A 17164-nucleotide genomic window follows, 5' to 3' on the forward strand; every position below is an offset into this window, starting at 1 on the left:
AGAAATTTGTTTCTCGGGCCAAATATTCAATTATGTGATAATAATGATTAATTAATTAATTGAAAATTTGTTGTAATTAAAAAAAATAACTAATAATTAATTATTATATAATTTTTGAAATTATATTATGTTGTACCCTAATCTTACCACGAGTTCATTTGCTCAGCTCAGGTACAACTGGCAGACAAATACGTGGAAAAGTAATCAAGTAGAATATTTTATTATTATTTAGATGGACAGCTCGAGGTTCGTAATGATCAGACCTGGTGTTATGCATCTTGACTTTACAACAAACTACGAATAAGATAAGTCATTAAAGCGCTAGCTCGGGGTCGGATAGTTGTCAGAACACAAGCCCGTGGAAGATACGCAGCTCGGGTGATTCTGATATAACTTATACAACATACTAAATGATCCCCAGAGATTCGGGATTTGCTAATATGCTTATTCATGACCAGGTTATCATATTTATTATCCAAGATAACAAGATATATTTACTTTGTGATCAAATCATATCCCAATATAAATGGGAATTATTTGTATGGAATGTAGACATTATGTAAATGCGTGATTGACTCACGTGGTTACCCAAACCTGTCCATGAAATTCCCCTATAAAAACTGGGAATATTGGACAGGAAAGGGAGAAGGCGATAATACCGAACTCTGCCAAAATAGAGAGAAAAAAAACAATAATATTGACTCATGGACTAGGGCGATTTTAACCACTGAACCATGTAAAAGTTCTGTGTTTTTGAGTGAATTTTGATTATTTTCCATTACAATTTATCATTAAGCACTAATCTGCCCTTATCATTTCTTAACACACTGTTGGCGAAAAACCGCGTCAACAGTTTAGTGCTTTCATTGAGAGCAAATTAGTGCTTCATCAAAATCCCAGTCGATTCTCATCATGGTGCTCACTCGCTCAATGCATGGTAATGAGATGGAATAGCCTGGTGGGCAGGAGGCCCATCATACCGTTATTCCGGACGAACGTGGACCTAAGATTCAGCAACATCCGAGAGAAAAAATGGTGGGACAAGGCGACACCGGGAGTTTGGTGTCATTGTCGCCAAATCGAAATCCAGACTACCTAATTGCTTTCGAGTTGGAAAACATGCAGTTCAAGTACCATCTCGCTAAGGCAAACAGGCAGATTAAGGAGGTTTTGGCTTGGTTACCCCCTCTGGCAACCGATGTTGATGTTGGAAAAAGGCAGAGTGGGTCTCATAAGTCCCACATGAATAACCGATCCAAACCGAGTCGATTAGTCAGAACCGCAACTCCAAGTTATGTATCTATGGGGCAAGATTTCTAGAATGCTCGACCCAACGATCATCATAAGGGTCGTCAGCATGTCAGTCGGTCGATTAGGACTGCAACTCCAAGTTCAGTGCCTTTGTCACCACCCCCAAGAATGACCATGAAAATCCACGAGGGGTGGTTAGGACAGGCTCACGAAGAAAAAATGCTCCAACAAACCTTCCTATGCTGCGATTGGATCACCGGGCACAAAGAACTAGAGACATTGGAGTAGAACATAGGTGGGCTAATTTAGTCTGCCCTAATGGAATGAGGATAACCTCACCAATAAGACATCCCCCGTCACCTATAAGACATCCGACACCACCTCGTCCTCAACGAGACATTCCAGCTTATGGAGACAGTAGGAGGAATCCTCCCCCATCTGCCAACACTTACGTCCCACGAACATGTGTCGAAAATCCAGATCCTTGGCCCTAACCACGAGCTGTGAGCTTCTTAAACGGGAGCACAGAGCCCTCGGTATGATCTGCAACCCAATTTGCGCGATCTTTTGAATTCGTAGAGAAAGAATCTAGCTCGGAATGAAGGTATTAGCTATACTCGACCAGAAGGAGGTCCATCCATAGTACGTGATAACGGGAATTCCCCACAAAACCAAGCTCGAGCTTGAAGCGACAATTACCCGTCAAATGCATACGATAGGATGTGAGCTGTTGAACAGCCCCAGGGTAACCTAGGGACTAAGGACCAAACCCTCGAAAGACTAGCCTTAATGGAAGAGCAAATGAATAGGTTTTTATCTGGAAAAGAAAAAAAAGATTGCTACTCAAATGAGGAGCTCAAGCCTTTTGCTTCAAATATTGCGGCGGCCACATATCCTGTAGGCTTTAGAATGCCACGCCTATAAAAATTTGTGGAAATGGAGATCCGTCAGATCACCTTGGAATGTTTAACACCATGATGATGGCTCACAATGTCGGGCTCGATTTAAGGTGTATTTTATTCCATGCAACTCTGGTCGGGCCAGCCAGGCAGTGGTTTAAGCAAGACAAGAGGCATTCAATAAGCTCATGGAAGAAGTTTTCTTCTGATTTCAAAAAAGCATTCCGAGCTTCACAGGGAGCTCGAGTTGACACTGATTCATTGGCCAATGTGAAGCAACAACCTGGTGAGACGTTGAAAGCATATCTAAGTAGATTTTCTAATGTCGCTGCACAAGCTAGAGATGCTAATGACAACTCCAAACTCATGGCAATGAGGATAGGAATTCTTATTGGGGGCAACCTATGGCAGGAACTTCAAAGAAAAGGAGTTAAGAGTGTGGATGAATTCTTGGCCCAAGCTCAAGAATGGTTAACCTAGAGGAGGCGCAAGCTTCTGTTGCAGGAACCAACCAGACCCCTGTTCAGCCTGTTGGAACGGTAACAGACGATGCAGCTACGGCTTAAACCATTACCCAGAATAATCAAGGAGGGAATAACAAAAGGAAGGGAAATGGCAAGGACGATTAGAGCAGAATGAAGAAAAACAAGCCCGCAGAGAAGTTCAAACCTATCTATGCCACATATACTGACCTAATACGGATACACGTGAGCATATTTTTCTGGCCAATTCTACTTGCCTTTCGTGGAAGAAACCAAAGGCATCGAAGAACCAGAGGGCGAAGAGAGATTGTTCAAAATTATGCCGATTCCATAACGACATCGGTCATAACACTGATGATTTCCGACAGCTGAAGGATGAGATTGAAACTCTCATTAGGGTAGGACCTTTGGCCCAGCATGTCTGAAATTGGGTGAATTAGAGTCAGCTCGCTGGGCACAATCCACTACCAGTTCCGGAAGCTCCGACAAGCCAACACGAAGCTCAGAAAAATCAAGTCGACCCTCCTTCAATAGTAGGGGGAGATATAACCACTATTGCGGGAGGACCCCATTTGGTAGGAACGAGCAGCGGGACCCAGAAGATGTACATTAAGAACCGAAGTTCGATAACGAGGTGGTGTTCGTTCCGAAGCAACGATTATCGAAACAACATCGATTGGAAAAGCAACCAATCACCTTCACAGAAGAGGATGTTGGACACGTCCAATTCCCACATAATGATTTGTTGGTCATAACTGTTCAGCTCACCAACCGGAGGGTCCGAAGAACACTAGTGGATAACAAAAGTTCTGTGAATCTACTTTTCAGGTCCACCCTAGAAAAAATGGGGTTATCTGTAACTAATTTGAAGGCGATCTCAATGACTCTGTACGACTTTTCTGGTGAGGGTTCGGCATCCATCGGGATGATCAGATTGGTGGTGACATTGGGAGAAGACTCATGAACTGTTTCCAAGTTACTTGAGTTCGTGGTAATCGATTGTCCAGCTGCATACAATGCAATTTTGGGTCGACCTGCACTGATGGCGTTTGAAGCCATAACTTATATCCGCCACCTAGCAATGAAATTCCCTTCAACTGCGGGAATATGCACCGTCAGAGGTGATCAGCTCGCTGCCAGGGAATGCTATACAATTTCTATGAAGGGAAAATCACAACCCGGGCAGCAAGCGATGGCCATAAATGACGGAGGTGAGTAGTCCCAGGAAGTAAAAGTTACTTGCGGGATGAAAGAACCTCAGCAAAAAGAGGATGGTGATGTCGCCTAACGCGATGACATTGACGCACGAGTAGGCGAAGATAGATCAGAACTCCAGGCCATAGAAGAGCTCAAGGAAGTAAACATCGACCCCAAAGATGCTTCAAGATTCGTAAAGATTGGGAAGAATCTTGACAATAAAAGGAAGAAGGAGCTGGTTGATTTCTTATAGCAAAACCTCGACGTCTTCGCTTGGTTGCATGAAAATATGGTGGGAATAAGTCCGAATGTAATCATTCACACCTTAAATTTGGACAAGAATGTGCCTACGAAATCCCAAAAATGAAAATGTTTGGGAACTGTCCGAGCTGATGCCCTTGAGGATGAAGTAGTTCGATTATTAAAATGCGGGTTTATCCGGGAGGCAAAGTACTCGATCTAGGTTGCCAACCCCGTGCTGGTCCCGAAGCCAAACGGGAAGTGGAGGACCTGTATTGACTTCTTCGATCTAAATAAAGCATGTCCCAAAGATTGTTTCCCACTTCTAAGGATTGATCAATTGGTAGATGCCATGGCAGGTCACCAGCTCATGTCCTTCATGGACGCGTATTTTAGATATAACCAGATCGTGATGAATCCAGTGGACTAGGAACATACTAGCTTCATGACCGAACATAACATGTACTGTTATAAAGTTATGCCCTTCGGGCTGAAGAATACCGGGGCTACATATCAACACTTGGTCAACAAGATGTTTGCTAGTCAGATCGGGAGAAATATGGAAGTATATGTCGATGACATGCTTCTCAAATCAAAAACTTCAAACAACCATGTGCCTGGTCTAGAAGAGTGTTTTGGAATATTAAGGAGGTATAACATGAAGCTGAATCCCCAGAAATGCACTTTCAGAGTGGCATCTAGAAAATTCCTAGGGTTCATAGTCAACACAAGGGGGATTGAGGCGAATCCTGAGAAAATCAAATCGTTGTTAGAAATGCCCTCACCCAGGTTGTGTAAAGAAGTTCAAAGTTTGATTGGAAGGGTGGAAGCTTTGACTCATTTCATTTCAAAATCAACTGACAAGTGTCTGCCATTCTACAACTTTCTTAGAGGAAACACAAAATTTGAGTGGACCAAGGAGTGCGAACATGCATTCCACGATCTAAAAATGCATCTGTCCGAGCCCCCCCGTATTATCTAAACCTATGTCTGTAGAATCTCTGTTCCTTTAATTGGCCATGACAGAGAATGCAGTCAGTACTATATTAGTTCGAGAAGAAGACCGTGCTCAGAAACCAGTTCATTATGTAAGCAAGAGGCTTCTCGAAGCCGAGTCACGATATTCGCTGATAGAAAAGCTATAATTCTGTCTGATATTGGCTTCCAGAAAGCTCCAGCCATATTTCCAGTCCCATTCAATCAAAGTCTTAACCGACCAACCTTTAAGGCAGGTTTTGCAAAATCCTGAAACGTTGGGAGGTCTTTTAAGATGGGCCATTGAACTTAGCCAGTTTGAGATATTGTACATGCCACGGACCTCAATTAAAAGTCAAGACCTTGCAGATTTTATGGCTGAATGCACAGGTTTTCAAGAGGAACTCTTGAGGGAGCCGGTGCAGGAATTATGGAAAATCTTCGTTGGCGGATCGTCAAATGAGAACGGATCAGGAGCTGGGATCATCGTAATCTCATTGGAAGGGCATCGATTTCACACAGCTCTAAGGTTCGGATTTGAAGCATCCAACAATGAAGCTGAATATGAGGCCTTACTAGTAAGACTGAGGGTAGCAAGGGAACTCAAAGCGAAAGTCATCCAATTTTATAGCGATTCCAAACTCGTGGTCAATCAGGTATTGGGAGAATATCATGCCCGAGGCACCAAGATGGTGGCTTACCTAGTTAAGGTAAAGGGAGAACTGTCTGAATTTGAGTACTACTCTGTGGAACAAATTCCACGTGAGCAGAATTCTAACGTTGATGCTTTGGCACGGCTTGCTACCACAAAAGAGGCTGAGACATTGAATGTGGTGCCAGTAAAATTCTTGGAGAACCCAAGCGTGACAGTAGAAGTGATAGAGGTCGGAATGATCGACATAAGGCCAACCTGGATGACTCCCATAATGGAATACCTCACAACTGGAAAGTTACCTGACAACTATTAAAAGATGCGAGAAAAGTACTTTATCAATCTCCACGATATGTAATAATAAATGGAACCTTATATCAACATGGTCATTCATTGCCTCTCCTACGATGCGTTGTGCTAGAGGAAGCCAAAACTATTTTACAAAAAATACACGAAGGCTTTTGTGGAGATCATGTTAGGGGGCAAAACCTGGCAATGAAGATACTAAGGCAGGGTTATTTCTGGCCCACTTTAACGAAAGAATCGTTCTCGTAGGTTCAGAAGTTTGACAAATGTCAGTGTTTCGCCATGGTTTTCCGAGCTTCTCCGGTCGAGCTAACGATGATTTCATCCCCATGGCCATTTGCGGTATGGGGAATCAACCTAATAGGCTCCCTACCTATGGGAAAGGGAGGAGTTCGTTATGCGATGGTGGCGATCGACTACATCACAAAATGGGTAGAAGCTGAGCCTCTAGCAACCATCACTTCAAAAAGAGTCCTGGACTTTGTGGTAAAGAATATTATATGTCGGTTTGAGCTTCCTAAAAAGATCGTGTCAGACAACGGGACACAATTTGACAGTGATCTCTTCACAGACTTCTGTGAAAAATATGGCATTATGAAGAGCTTCTCGTCGGTAGCATACCCACAAGCCAACGGCCAGGTCGAGGCTGTAAACAAAACTCTTAAGGCAAGCTTGAAGAAGTGGTTAGATGAAGCCAAAGGATTATCTCTTGGTTTGTGGCCAGGGACTCCAAATTGACCTCTAAAGTTGTCGTAAGGCATTCTCATTCTTTGGGCCTTCAGGGAGTGAACCTAATATGTCCATGCCCTGGCTAGAGAGCTAACAACCTCGGTGGAGTTCATTGTGCCTGGTCGAGTTATCACATCCATGCTAGAGCTACCATCCCTCTACATCCTTTCTTTTGATCGGTGGCTAATTATTTCAACATTTTTCCATTACAGATAGCTCTAAACAGGATACGAGCTTTGTCTTCCCTGTACATACTTCACCATCTTCACAAATGGAGTCCACCTACTGATAACTCTAAGATTTAGAGTTATTTTCATATCTTTAAACTTAATTTTCAAACCAATCAAAAGAGTAATGTGTTTGTATTTCGTGTAATTGTGTATAATTTAGTGTGTCTGTGTAGCTAGGGACCTTGTGTTTGCATTGTCATATTTTTGAGTGATTTATGTAGTTTAGTGTATGTGTTAAACAGGAAAGGGAGCTGGAATAGGTGATCGGGAACTTTGGATCAATAAGGGGAACAACTCTGGAAATAGCATGTTGCTGTTCTATCAATGTTGTAGCAACCACAACGTAGCAATCGGCAGGGACCAGTGAAGAAACGTGAAAAATTCCAGCTGGACTTAATGAAGAATAAGTGACGCCTAGGTGGCGAGAATGTTGTACAATGAGTCAGCTGGATAGTGTGGCAAAGGACAAGAGGGCACAATTAACTTGGACTTACTAATTAGGGTAAACGAAGTACCCTAAAGAGGAGGCAGCCGTAACGGAAAAAGGGAGACCCATCATTTTTAGAGAATTCTGAATATTTTCACTAAGCAAAGTACAGAGAGAAGCAGAAAGAAAGAAGAAGAAGAGAGTACGAAATAGGAGAGAAAAAGAAGACAGACGCCTAAGGGGGACTAGAGCTCAACACTCAATTCTCTCTAATCTCTATTTCTCTTTAATTTTGTATTATTTTCTCATCTTAATTTCTGCTCAAACTCCATGGAAATATTCTGTACTGGTTTTATGTTTATAATTTCAGCTATGAACTAACACCCTAAAGATTTGGGTGGTTATGAACCCTTATGTATGAACTAAATTTCTAAATGCATGGTTAAGTTGTTTATGTCATAGTTCAATTGAATGTGCTGTAATGATAAGTGAATGTTAATTACTGGCCATTTTTAGCATTTATTAAGTTAGATCTAACTTGGAAAAGGGAAGTCTAGCTGAACCCATTCAATTGATGCAAGAAACTTACCTAGTTTGAGGTGATTTTGAGTAGTGGAATAGGACTATTTTGCTGCCTTGCATAACCTAAAGATTTGGTGCTTGATTGGTTGGTTATAGTCTATTTTAATACATGAATGTATTGAGGGGGGTTATAGACAATAGATATTAAGTTTTGGGAAAAACTTACTGGGTTTTACGAAATCTGTTAACTGTGACATAAATTGCTGACCCATTGCTGAGCCATTGATGTAGCAACTGGAACGAACCGAGGGGAATTAACCACCCAAATCTATTTTTCTCATATCTAAAATCCACCCAGAATTCTTTCATTTTAATCTCTGATTTTTAGTTTAATTAATTTGCTCATTTACATTTATTTTCAGAATTAATTACATAAATTTTCTCTTGATTTGGTTACTGAATTGTAAATTGTTATTAGTTGATATTGCTTTTATTTAGTTTAAAAGTCCCTGTGGAGACGAACTTTGATATTGTATTACTGTATTACTTGTTATCGACTGTGTATACTTGCACATATTTTAATCGTTAGAAAATTCACAACAAGTTTTTGGCGCCGTTGCCGGGGACTTTAAAATTAAATTCTGTTTTATCAACTATTTTATAATTTATTTTCATTATTTTTAACCTTGTTGGTTCGGGTTGTGCAAACTCAGGTACCTACAGTGTATGAACCGGCAAGAGGATAGTGAACTTGCTCCTATTGACCCCGAGATTGAACGAACTTTCAGAAAAAGGAGAAAGGATCAAAAGGCTAAAAGCCGAGGCACTATGGCTGAACGTGTTGATGATGAGGGGGATGGCCAGCAAGTTACTAATCCCATTGTTTTGGCGGATGACAGAGCCAGAGCAATACGGGAATACGCTGCCCCCATGTTTAATGAGCTAAATCCAGGCATTGTGAGGCCAGAAATACAAGCAGTTCAATTCAAGCTCAAGCTAGTGATGTTTCAAATGCTCCAAACCGTGGGGCAGTTCAGCAGGTTGCCAACGGAGGATCCTCATCTCCACCTCCGTTCATTCTTGGAGGTGAGTGATTCCTTTAAGCTTCAAGGAGTGAGTGAAGAAGCATTGAGGTTGAAACTATTTCCGTTCTCTTTGAGGGACCGTGCTAGATCATGGCTCAACACCCTTCCTCCCGATTCCGTTACAAATTGGAATGACTTGGCTGAGAAATTTCTAAGAAAATACTTCCCTCCCACAAGAAATGCAAAGTTTAGAAGTGAGATTATGTTGTTTCAGCAGCTGGAAGATGAGTCCACTAGTGACGCGTGGGAGAGATTCGAAGAGCTTTTAAGAAAATGTCCACATCACGGTATCCCACATTGTATACAAATGGAGACATTCTACAATGGTCTCAATGCAGCCTCTCGAATGGTCTTGGACGCTTCAGCCAATGGAGCCATTCTTTCCAAATCTTACAACGAAGCATTTGAGATTTTGGAAAGGATTGCAAGTAATAACTATCAATGGTCAAACACTAGAGCTCCTACAAGTAGAAAGGTGGCGGGAGTTCTTGAAGTAGATGCATTAACGACTCTAACAGCTCAAATGGCCTCAATGACCAACATCTTGAAGAATATGAGTTTGGGAGGAAATATTCAGCCAACTGCTGCCATTCAAAGTGCAGAAGTATCGTGTGTGTATTGTGGGGACGGGCATACTTTTGAGAATTGCCCTTGAAATCCAGCCTCGGTTTGCTATGTGGGTAATCAGAATTTCACCCGCAACAACAACCCATATTCTAACACTTACAATCCAGCGTGGAAGAATCATCCTAATCTGTCATGGGGGGGTCAAGGAGCAAGTTCAAGCACAACACCAGCACAAGGAAGACAAGCATATCCACCAGGTTTTTCACAGCAGCCGAGACCTTCACAACATGTTCAAAACACCCAGCCGAATTCTTTGGAGAATCTAATGAGGGAGTATATGGCTAAGAACGATGCAGTAATACAGAGCCAAGCAGCTTCTCTTCGTAATCTTGAGATGCAGCTCGGCCAGCTAGCCAATGAAATGAAAACTAGGCCGCAAGGATCTTTGCCTAGTGATACCGAAAACCCAAGGAGAGATGGGAAAGAACACTGTAAAGCTATTCAGCTGCGGAATGGTAAAAATCTGGGAAATTCTGAGGAAATACAGGGTAGTGGAGAGCCCACTTCAATCCAAAGCGAAGGAGAAACAAGTAACAAAACTGCCCAGGAAATTGCTGAAACTGGCCCAGTTGCTACAACAAAGGGTCAGCAAACTGCTCCAGTAAATTCTGGTCCTAAACCGCCCCTTCCATTTCCGCAGCGATTTCGCAAACAACAACAGGATGGTCAGTTCAGAAAGTTTTTGGATGTACTGAAACAGTTGCACATTAATATCCCCTTGGTCGAAGCATTGGAGCAAATGCCGAATTATGTCAAGTTCTTAAAGGATATTTTGACAAAGAAAAGGCGATTGGGGGAATTTGAGACTGTAGCTCTCACAGAAGGATGTAGCGCGATGTTGAAAAGCAAGATCCCTCCTAAGTTAAAAGATCCTGGCAGTTTCACGATTCCGTGTTCTATTGGAGGTAGAGATGTTGGAAGAGCATTATGCGATTTGGGCGCTAGCATCAACCTTATGCCTATGTCAATCTTCAAAAAGTTGGGTATTGGTGAAGCACGACCCACTACTATTACATTACAGCTTGCAGAAAGATCTATGGCTCATCCAGAGGGAAAAATCGAAGATGTTCTAGTCCAAGTGGATAAGTTTATCTTTCCGGCGGACTTCATCATTCTAGACTATGAAGCGGATAGAGAAGTACCTATAATATTGGGTCGGCCTTTTCTTGCTACAGGGCGTACTCTTATTGATGTACAGAACGAAGAACTTACTATGCGGGTGAATGACCAACAAGTCACCTTTAGTGTATTTAAAGCCATGAAGTTTCCGGATGAAGTTGAAGAATGTTCTAGAGTTGATGTTATTGACACTTTGGTGGCTGAGAGGTTCAGCAAAAGTGTGGAAAAAGCTGCAATGGGTGCCCAGATTTTTGTAGATGAGGAGGAGTATAGCAGTGAGGAAGAGCAGATTATTACATGGGTGGATTCTTATCAACCAGTAAAGAAATTCAATAAATTCTTTGAAGCTCTAAATCTGCCAGAAAAGCACTTCCAGCCACCCAAACCATCTGTTGAAGAACCACCCCAGCTGGAGTTAAAGCCACTGCCAAGTCATTTAAAGTATGTGTACTTGGGCGACAATGATACTTTACCTGTGATAATATCTAGCTGCCTGGAGTCTGTTGCTGAAGAGGCATTGCTGAAATTGCTGAAGCAGCATAAAAGGACGATTGGATGGACAATGGCTGATATTCAAGGGATTAGTCCAGCGCTATGTATGCACAAGATCTTGTTGGAATCTGATTGTACTCACTCTGTGGAGCAGCAAAGGAGGTTGAATCCAATAATGAAGGACGTGGTTAGAAAAGAAGTCATTAAGTGGCTTGATTATGGGATAATCTATCCGATTTCCGATAGCACTTGGGTTAGTCCTGTCCAATATGTTCTGAAGAAGGGGGGTGTTACAGTAGTTACAAATGACAGCAACGAACTTATTCCTACTCGCACAGTTACTGGGTGGCGGGTTTGTATGGATTTTAGAAAACTAAACAAAGCCACTAGAAAGGACCATTTCCCTTTGCCCTTCATCTACCAAATGTTGGACCGCTTGGCGAGTAAGGAGTTCTTTTGTTTTCTTGACGGGTATTCTGGGTATAATCAGATATCTATTGCGCCTGAAGACCAAGAGAAGACTACTTTCACCTGCCCTTATGGCACATTCGCTTTTAGGAGGATGCCCTTTGGGTTAAGTAATGCGCCAGCCACATTTCAGCGGTGCATGATGGCTATTTTCTCGGATATGGCTGAGAGTGTCTTGGAGATATTCATGGATGATTTCTCTGTAACGCCCTACTTCCTTAGAGCCGTTACTAAGTGAGTTTTTAAGACAAAACAGTGTGCAATGAACTCGCTAACCGAGGTTTTGAAACAAAAGTGTGACTAATTAAAAGTTAAGGCTGTAATCTTTGAAAATGCGTCGTTTCATTAAAACTTCTATTATTAAACATTTGGGATCCCAAAATAAAGTTTGAAAACTAATTAAATCTTGAAATAAGGTTACAGTTGAGAAATCATAAGATCATAGATTATTACAGCCATTTTCGAATAAACCCCCAACCAAAGCAGTCGGGCAGGCCAAACATGTACGCGTCGCTTCACACTCTCCGTACTCATGGTTGGCTGACTCAGTCATTGCCCTTACCTACAACACACAGCACCCGTGAGCCGAAGCCCAGCAAGAAAACTCATGCAGAATATAACATATGCAATGTATACAGTTTATCATAACAGATAATCCACAAATAAACAAGTCAACCATTAGACTAAGCAAACACGGCCATGCCGCCCCAGAACCTTACCAAAGCCCTGGGGTATCGGTTCTCACCGTAAGGATAACTCATGTATCCACCGGGCCCCGCCCTGACTATAGCATCCCATGTGCTAGGTGTTACTTCCGGCCCCGCTGCCGTACCCGGCCTACGCCGTTCTCGGCCCTTGCCGTTCAATTTACTATAATCACACATATAGCATAACACAACAACATTCCAATAAATATTAATTCATTTAAGTCTACACCCTAACATGTAATGCAATATAGGGCCATGCCCGACAATCATCTCATCATGCAACATGCAATATAGGGCCATGCCCGGCAATCACACTATGGGCCCACGCCCTATCCTACGGGTGTTATAGTTTTCTTACCTGTACTCCGAGCCTCCTGATGCACTAAAGCCGCGAGCACGGTCCTCAAGCACGAGCCTCTCCAATAGCCTAGTCACAACACACATAAAACACTTTTTAATACTAACCAACCCAAAACCATTTCCCGGGACCAATCCCGCACTCTCGGGACCTCTAATTCCCTAAAACAATACACCGGAACCATCCCCCGAGTCCCCGGGCAAAAGCCCTAAAAACCATAATTTTTCCTGCCAAAATGGCCTAGGGCCGCGGCACTCCCCTCAAGGGCCGCGACGCCCAGCGACCTACCCCTCTCCTGATGCAACCTCGCGCCGCGGCGCCCAAGAACAGGGCCGCGGCGCTCATACGCGAACCCAGATTTTTGGGTTTTCCCATGCGTTTTTCCCGAGCTTCAACCTCTCCAAATCACCCCAAACAAATACCTCAACCCCAAAATCAAATCAAAACCTCATATAAACCATCTAACAACCCATAAACACTAGATTCAAACTCAAAACACAAATATACCCAACAATCCACCCTTAGATTGCAAAAATCAGCAACTTCAAACTAAAACTTTAAAAACTTAACTCAAGCTTCAAATTTCTCAAATCAAAACATAAATCAAACTTAAATATGCATAAGTTCCTTACCTTAAGTAGAGAATTCACCCAAAAGCCTACTCACTTCAGCCCTTCTTGCCTTCCTCTTCTTCTCTTTCACTTGCCCTAGCTTTCTTCTCTCCTTCTCTTTCTTCTCTTCCATTTCTATCAATGCTCAAGTGAACATAAGTGCCCAAACCGAACCCCCTAAATCCCAGCTGAGCTTTGTCTATAACCCTTGCCAAAAGACCATTTTACCCTTTCCTACTAATCCTCCTTAGCTAAACCTTAAAGGGCACTTAAGTCTTTACACATCATTTCAATTCTATCACTTTTTACTTTAAAACTTGTTACCCACAGCAGTAACTAATGGTTACCCAGGTTACTAAATCTCCAATAACCATTACCCGCTAAATCTTAGCTTAACCATAAAATTCCCAAAGTACCCCTAGGCTCCTCCCGAGCCGGGTATAGAAATCCCGTTGTGACTCTTAAGTTAACTAGCTCTCTAGGACCGTCTCGGCACGTGCATCACAATAATAACACCACACTCACGTGGTACAATTCACAGAACACAATTATCACATATATGCCCTCAGCGGGCTAAAATTACAAATTTACCCCTATCATGCAAACGGGGTCCACATGCGTAATTATTTCACCTAACATGCATACTAACCACGTAGTCATGCATCTCAATGTTCAATTAGTCATATAACATGCTTTAAATCATAACCATGCATTTAACTCATAAAATCACACATAAATCCCATCGTGCCCTCCTGGTACGCTAATCAAGGCCCTTAAGCCTTATTAGCGAATTTGGGTCGTTACATTCTCTGTCTATGGGGATTCTTTTGAAGTTTGCTTGGAGAACTTAGAAAAGGTCTTAAAGAGGTGCGAAGAAACCCATCTAGTGTTGAACTGGGAAAAATGCCATTTCATGGTGCAAGAGGGCATTGTATTGGGGCATAAAGTGTCTAGCAAGGGGATAGAGGTTGACAAGGCTAAACTGGAAGTTATTGAGAAACTACCAGCCCCTACCACGGTAAAAGGCATTAGAAGTTTCCTCAGCCATGCTGGCTTTTACAGGCATTTTATAAAGGATTTTTCAAAGGTGTCCAAACCCTTATGCAGCTTGTTGGAGCAAAATAGGCCTTTTGAGTTTACTGATGAATGTCAAGAGGCATTTTTGAGATTGAAGTCAGCCCTTGTTACAGCACCAGTGATCACAGCACCCGACTGGTCATTACCTTTTGAACTTATGTGTGACGCCAGTGACTTCCCGGTTGGAGCTGTTCTTGGGCAGCGGAAGAACAAAATTTTTCATTCTATTTACTATGCAAGGAAAACATTGGTGGATGCCCAGATTAATTACACTACAACTGAAAAAGAGCTGCTGGCCGTGATTTTTGCCTTTGAAAAATTTCGATCCTATCTTGTGGGGACTAAGGTTATTGTGTACAGGGACCACTTTGCTATCAAGTATTTGATAGCCAAAAAGGATTCTAAACCGAGGCTTATACGTTGGGTTCTATTGCTGCAAGAATTCGATTTGGAAATCCGAGACAGAAAAGGGACAGAAAATCAAGTGGCGGACCACTTATCAAGGCTGGAAACTAACACTCACAGCAGCAATTTAGAGGCAGAATTACAAATTCAAGACTCATTTCCTGATGAACAGCTGCTGGTTGTGGAGCAAGAACAGGTACCATGGTATGCGAATGTTGTAAACTTTTTAGTTGGGGGTGTACATCCACCTGATTTCACCAAATAGCAGCTTAAAAAGTTCTTACATGCCATCAGATTTTATTTCTGGAATGAGCCGTACCTGTACAAACAGTGCCCAGACCGTATAATGAGAAGATGTGTACCAGAAATTGAAGTTTCCAGCATCTTGGAACACTGTCATTCAGCTCCATATGGTGGTCATTTTGGTGGGCAACGCACCGCTGCCAAAGTATTTCAGTCAGGGTACTATTGGCCTTCTATCTTTAAGGATGCCCACGATTTTGTTCAAAGATGTGATTGCTGCCAGCGAGTGGGAAATATCTCAGCAAGGAATGAAATGCCACTTAATTACATTTTGGAGGTGGAGTTGTTTGACGTAAGGGGCATTGACTTCATGGGGCCTTTCCCTCAATCTTTTGGGAACCTCTACATTTTAGTGGCTGTAGACTATGTATCGAAATGGGTGGAGGCAGTAGCTAGTCCTACGAATGATGCAAAAGTGGTTATGAAGTTCCTGCATAAACATGTTTTTACAAGATTCGGTACGCCAAGAGCACTAATTAGTGATGAGGGGACGCACTTCGTCAACAAAGTCTTGGCTGCCTTATTAGCTAAGTACAATGTAAAGCATAAAATAGCCACGGCATATCACCCACAGACTAACGGGCAAGCGGAGATTTCGAACAGAGAAATTAAGGGAATTCTTGAAAAAGTGGTGCATCCCAGCAGGAAGGATTGGTCCCAACGATTAGATGATGCACTCTGGGCTTACCGTACAGCATTTAAAACTCCTTTAGGCATGTCTCCTTATCGCCTAGTTTATGGGAAGGCATGTCATCTTCCTGTAGAATTAGAGCATAAGGCATTTTGGGCGTTGAAGAAGTTAAATTTGGATCTTGTAGCTGCTGGAGAAGCAAGAAAGCTGCAGCTGAATGAACTGGACGAGATGCGGCTGTTTGCTTATGAAAATGCAAAGCTGTACAAAGAAAAGACGAAGAAATGGCATGACAGCAGGATCAAGGAAAGAGTATTTGAGAAAAATCAGCAAGTGTTACTGTTTAACTCCAGGTTGAAGCTATTTCCTGGAAAGCTTAAGTCCCGTTGGTCTGGACCATTTACTGTGATGGAAGTGTATCCATTCGGAGCTGTCCTGGTGAAAGATGAAAAATCGGGAAGAGAATTCACAGTTAACGGACAGCGGCTGAAACGTTATTTGGGTGGGGAGGTTGACAGAGAAAAGACCTCCGTCAGTCTGAAGGATGCTTGAAGGAGAAAGACTATGGGTTGCCATGCATTTCTTGTGTCACATTTGGGCAACCCATGAGTGAAAGAGACAGTTGTAAATAAATAATGTATGTAACTAAGTTTTGGGTGTATTACCCCTTGAAAAAAAAAAAAAAAAAAGAGCATAAAGAAGCAGGTCAGCCAAGAGTTGGTAAAACTGGGGCTAGGCTGAGCATAGAAATCTGGGCAGAGGAACTAAGTTTGGGGTGGAGAGTTGCTGCCCAGTTGCTATAGCAACCAGTCAGCAACACTGGGCATCAACTAAATGAGTCTGGGTCAAAAATAGAAGTATCGGGGTTTCATCGAGGCTGGTTGGTCCGGAAAGTGAGAAGCTGGCACGTGCTGAAATAGAAAAAAAATACTTGGGCAATCATTGGGCATGTTCCTAGTATTCAAACCAATCATTTGGCCTTTAATATTTTTGGCTATTTGTGGACCCAGCAGGCCGAGCAGATCTAAAAGAAAAAGGGTCCATTTGACCCTATTAGTTTATTGGGCTTTATGAGTAAGTCAACTGGGCCCCCCATGTGTAGTCAACCCATCCTTGTTCCTTGTTGACTCGGTCAGCCCACAAACCCAGCATTAGCCCACCAACCTAAAACCCTACCCCACTTTCCCCACCATCACTTTCATCTTCCATTTCTCTAAACCGCCGTCTGCCACCACTTCACCTCCACCCCACGAACCTCACATCACATCACATTGAGGGTATACTTTATATATATATAGATATTCCTCTAAACAAAGCAAGATAATAATAACAATATCTGTTACTTTTACTTTTATTATATATATATCTATT

At 42.4% G+C, this 17164-nt stretch overlaps 1 non-coding gene across 1 annotated transcript; it reads right to left on the reverse strand.

Moving 5' to 3' along the window:
- Positions 1-9179: 9179 nt before the first annotated feature.
- On the reverse strand, positions 9180-9286 carry LOC133820769 (small nucleolar RNA R71). Its single transcript, XR_009887168.1, has one exon. It is a non-coding gene; the product is annotated as a small nucleolar RNA R71 (small nucleolar RNA).
- Positions 9287-17164: the final 7878 nt, after the last annotated feature.

Source organism: Humulus lupulus, chromosome 2, assembly GCF_963169125.1.
Source record: "Humulus lupulus chromosome 2, drHumLupu1.1, whole genome shotgun sequence".
Taxonomy (NCBI): Eukaryota; Viridiplantae; Streptophyta; class Magnoliopsida; order Rosales; family Cannabaceae; genus Humulus; species Humulus lupulus.